The following is a 6,134-nucleotide window of genomic DNA, read 5'->3' as shown; positions in this document are numbered from 1 at the left end:
TCATTAGTGTGGAACGTTTCAGTGAATACAAAACCTGAATGCCTTTCCCTCAGTCCTCAATGAATTTATATCCCTCTACAACCAAAACATTTTTTCCTGTCTTTATCTTAAATCATTTACGGTGTCACCCTTATCACTACCCATGTCATGGTGACACCATAATGGGTTTCATCTAGAGACGTTCACTTTTAAGTGCCGTGTCGCAGGTGGGATGCACTTCCAAAAGAAGTGGAACAATTGTGCACCTGGACAAACCATGTATTAATCCTCTGAACACATCACCAGAATTATACCACCTATTAATTATTATAGTCTCTGTGGCACTGTGGATTTGTAGTGTGTTGTTAGTATCAGTGATAATTAATAATTGTAAGGTATAAATAACAAATCATTCTTCATCCATTTCAACAACAAAAATACATTTAATTCTTTTTTTTTTTACTTTTTGGAAAAAGGATTTATGCATGTTTCAGATTTTCTGCTAAAACATGTTTTATCATATGTTGCAAAACACATAGTTGTCAATGTATTTCTTCAGATTCATACATTTTATACAATTTTACATCCATCACAATGGTACCACATATTTAGACTTTAAATACATACAGTGGGATCAAGAATTATTGGCACCCCTCACCAGCAATGCACAAACAAGGCTTAAAAATAAAGAATAATATAATTATAGAGAAAGGTAATACACCAACATGTGCCAAATACTGTACTTTATTAATGTTTCAATGTTTCAAATCATAACAATCATTTAATAAAAAATAAATTTCAACAAAATCAAGGTTTCAGAATTATTGGCACCCTTCACCTAGTACTTAGTGCAACCACCTCTGGCAAGGATAACAGCATGGAGTCTCTTCCTGTAATTTTTGACAAGATTAAGGAACACATTTGGAGGGATTTTGGACCATTCCTCTTTGCATATCCTTTCAAGATCCTTCACGTTCTTGGGTTTGTGCTTATCAACTGACCTCTTCAACTCAGCCCACAGGTTTTCGATTGGATTGAGGTCTGGTGACTGAGATGGTCATTGCAGAACGTTGATTTTGTTGTCACGGAACCATTTCTGTGTGGATCTTGAGGTGTGTTTTGGGTCATTGTCTTGTTGGAAAGTCCACCTACGACCAAGTCCCAGACTTCTGGCAGAGGGAACCAGATTTGTCAGCCAAAATTGCCTGATACTTGCTGGAATTCATTATGCCATCAATCCTAACCAGTGCCCCTGGACCTCTGGAATTAAAACAGCCCCAAAACATGACTGACCCACCACCATATTTCACTGTGGGTATGAGGTACTTCTCCTTGTATGCATCTCTGTTCCTACGCCAAACATACCGATGCTGTATCTGACCAAAACGTTCAATTTTGGTCTCATCTGACCAGAGAACCTTGTTCCAGTCATAATGTAAATGACGTTTGGCGAACTCCAAGCGCTTTCTTCTGTGTCTTGTGGTCAGAAAAGGCTTTCTTCTGGCAACCCTTCCAATGAGGCTGTGGTTATGGAGGTGGCGTCTGATGGTGCTTTTTGAAACCTGGTGACCTCAAGATGCCACCAAGGCCTGCAATTCTTTCACTGTGATCCTTGGGGATTTTGTTGCTTCTCTCACCATTCTCCTCAGTATCCTGGGGGGCAAAATGCAGTTGCGTCCTCTACCCATGGGATTTTCAACAGTTCCATATCTTTTGAACTTTTTTATAATTGCTCTGACAGTGCTCAGTGGTATATTCAATCATTTGTGAATTTTCTTGTAGCCATTACCACATTTATGAAGGTCTACGACCCTCTGCCTCTTTTGAACTGCCAATTATTTTGTTTTCTTCATGGTGTTGGATGACAAAGGGATATTGCATGTGTGTTACCTCATTTTTATACCCTAGTGAAACAGGAAGTGATGCAATCACTCAATACAGTTCCTTAACACATAGATAAACTTAAATAAGTGGAATTTAATACCTGGTTTAATTTTGGTAGGTGTTATTTACAATAATCTTTAAGGGTGCCAATAATTGTGAAACATTGATTTGGAGGAAATTGATTTTTAATTAAATCAGTAAATGATTTTTGTTGGTTCCATTGAAACATTAATATAGCACAGTATTTATGACATGTTGGTATTTCGAGTTTGTCTATAAATATATTGTTTAGAATTTTTTTGAGTATTGTTTGTTCATTTTCTGTCAGGGGTGCCAATAATTTTTGAGCCCACTGTATATTTTTTCATTTTTTGGTTGTAGTCAAATGTCTCAAAACACATCGTTTCAGATGTATTTTTTCATATTTAGCATTTGTCGCATTCTTTATAATTTCTTGAAACATACTGTATTCATATTTCATGATGATTTAGATTTTCAAGGCATTTTTTCAAGTAATTTTCAATTAACTTTGTAATGTTCATCATATGTACCTAATTTCTCATCCATTTCAGAAATTTAAAAAAAGCAGTTTTGAACATTTCTTCTATTTTTGGACAAAAGACAATAATCTTTCAGACTTTCTGCTGAAACAGGTTTTTCCTCATGAATGTCTTGAAACATTGTACAACATATATATCTGATTTATCGTCCATTTCATCAATAAAAAGACGTTTCATTTTTTTACATTTTGGCAAGAAGAATATAGTCACATGAATTAACAAAAGACTAGTCTTATGTATTTTTCTGATTTTCGGCCAAAACTTTGTATTTTTCTGCATCTATTTCACCAATGATACCACATTTGTACCACATTTGACCCATTTCTCAGTTTTTGGACATAAGAATTATAGTCTTATGTATTTTTCTGATTTCCCCAAAAATAAGTTGTTTCTTCATAAATGTCTCAAAATACATGATTGTTAATTTATTGTTTAATATTCATAATATTCTGCATCCATTTCACCGATAAAATCTCATTTTTATTTTTTTGACTTTTTTCCTCAGTTTTTGGACATAAGACTATAGTCTTATGTATTTTTCTGATTTCCCCTAAAATGAGTTGTTTCTTCATAAATGTCTCAAAATACATGATTGTCAATTTATTGTTTCATATTCATCATATGCATCATATTCTGCATTCATTTCACCAATAAAATCTCATTTTTGTTTTTTTGAACCTTTTCTCAGTTTTTGGACATAAGACTATAGTCTTATGTATTTTTCTGATTTCTCCAAAAATAAGTTGTTAAATCATAAATGTCTCAAAATACATGATTGTCAATTTTTTTCTTCATATTCATACTATGCATCCTTTTCTGCATCCATTTCACCAATAAAATCTTGTTTTTATTTTTTTGTCCCTTTTCTCAGTTTTTGGACATAAGACTATAGTCTTATGTATTTTTCTGATTTCTCCAAAAATAAGTTGTTTCTTCATAAATGTCTCAAAATACATGATTGTCAATTTATTGTTTCATATTCATCATATGCATCATATTCTGCATCCATTTCACCAATAAAATCTCATTTTTATTTTTTTGACCCTTTTCTCAGTTTTTGGACATAAGACTATATATAGTCTTATGTATTTTTCTGATTTCTCCAAAAATAAGTTGTTAAATCTTAAATGTCTCAAAATACATGATTGTCAATTTATTGTTTCATATTCATTATATGCATAATATTCTGCATCCATTTCACCAATAAAATCTCATTTTTATTTTTTTGACCCTTTTCTCAGTTTTTGGACATAAGACTATAGTCTTATGTATTTTTCTGATTTCTCCAAAAATAAGTTGTTTCTTCATAAATGTCTCAAAATACATGATTGACAATTTATTGTTTCATATTCTTCATGTGCATAATATTCTGCATCCATTTCACCAATAAAATCTCATTTTTATTTTTTTGACCCTTTTCTCAGTTTTTGGACATAAGACTATATATAGTCTTATGTATTTTTCTGATTTCTCCAAAAATAAGTTGTTAAATCATAAATGTCTCAAAATACATGATTGTCAATGTATTGTTTCATATTCATCATATGCATCATATTCTGCATCCATTTCACCAATAAAATCTTGTTTTTATTTTTTTGACCCTTTTCTCAGTTTTTGGACATAAGACTATAGTCTTATGTATTTTTCTGATTTCTCCAAAAATAAGTTGTTAAATCTTAGAGGTCTCAAAATACATGATTGTCAATTTATTGTTTCATATTCATTATATGCATAATATTCCGCATCCATTTCACCAATAAAATCTCATTTTTATTTTTTTGACCCTTTTCTCAGTTTTTGGACATAAGACTATAGTCTTATGTATTTTTCTGATTTCCCCAAAAATAAGTTGTTAAATCATAAATGTCTCAAAATACATGATTGTCAATTTATTGTTTCATATTCATCATATGCATCATATTCTGCATCCATTTCACCAATAAAATCTCTTTTTTATTTTTTTGACCCTTTTCTCAGTTTTTGGACATAAGACTATAGTCTTATGTATTTTTCTGATTTCTCCAAAAATAAGTTGTTTCTTCATAAATGTCTCAAAATACATGATTGTCAATTTATTGTTTCATATTCATCATATGCATCATATTCTGCATCCATTTCACCAATAAAATCTCTTTTTTATTTTTTTGACCCTTTTCTCAGTTTTTGGACATAAGACTATATATAGTCTTATGTATTTTTCTGATTTCTCCAAAAATGAGTTGTTAAATCTTAAATGTCTCAAAATACATGATTGTCAATTTATTGTTTCATATTCATCATATGCATAATATTCTGCATCCATTTCACCAATAAAATCTCATTTTTATTTTTTTGTCCCTTTTCTCAGTTTTTGGACATAAGACTATAGTCTTATGTATTTTTCTGATTTCCCCAAAAATAAGTTGTTAAATCATAAATGTCTCAAAATACATGATTGTCAATTTATTGTTTCATATTCATCATATGCATCATATTCTGCATCCATTTCACCAATAAAATCTCTTTTTTATTTTTTTGACCCTTTTCTCAGTTTTTGGACATAAGACTATAGTCTTATGTATTTTTCTGATTTCTCCAAAAATAAGTTGTTAAATCATAAATGTCTCAAAATACATGATTGTCAATTTATTGTTTCATATTCTTCATGTGCATAATATTCTGCATCCATTTCACCAATAAAATCTCATTTTTATTTTTTTGACCCTTTTCTCAGTTTTTGGACATAAGACTATAGCCTTATGTATTTTTCTGATTTCTCCAAAAATAAGTTGTTAAATCATAAATGTCTCAAAATACATGATTGTCAATTTATTGTTTCATATTCATTACATGCATAATATTCTGCATCCATTTCACCAATAAAATCTTTTTTTCATTTTTTTGACCCTTTTCTCAGTTTTTGGACATAAGACTATAGTCTTATGTATTTTTCTGATTTCTCCAAAAATAAGTTGTTAAATCATAAATATCTCAAAATACATGATTGTCAATTTATTGTTTCATATTCATTATATGCATAATATTCTGCATCCATTTCACCAATAAAATCTTGTTTTTATTTTTTTGACCCTTTTCTCAGTTTTTGGACATAAGACTATAGTCTTATGTATTTTTCTGATTTCCCCAAAAATAAGTTGTTAAATCATAAATGTCTCAAAATACATGATTGTCAATTTATTGTTTCATATTCATCATATGCATCCTTTTCTGCATCCATTTCTCCAATAAAATCTCATTTTTATTTTTTTGACCCTTTTCTCAGTTTTTGGACATAAGACTATAGTCTTATGTATTTTTCTGATTTCTCCAAAAATAAGTTGTTAAATCATAAATGTCTCAAAATACATGATTGTCAATTTTTTTCTTCATATGCATAATATGCATCCTTTTCTGCATCCATTTCACCAATAAAATCTTGTTTTTATTTTTTTGAACCTTTTCTCAGTTTTTGGACATAAGACTATAGCCTTATGTATTTTTCTGATTTCTCCAAAAATAAGTTGTTAAATCATAAATGTCTCAAAATACATGATTGTCAATTTATTGTTTCATATTCATTACATGCATAATATTCTGCATCCATTTCACCAATAAAATCTTTTTTTCATTTTTTTGACCCTTTTCTCAGTTTTTGGACATAAGACTATAGTCTTATGTATTTTTCTGATTTCTCCAAAAATAAGTTGTTAAATCATAAATGTCTCAAAATAC

The sequence above is a fragment of the Conger conger genome, chromosome 17, assembly GCF_963514075.1.
Source record: "Conger conger chromosome 17, fConCon1.1, whole genome shotgun sequence".
NCBI lineage: Eukaryota > Metazoa > Chordata > Actinopteri > Anguilliformes > Congridae > Conger > Conger conger.
The sequence above is the reverse complement of the archived record's forward strand: the minus strand, read 5'-3'. Positions refer to the sequence as shown.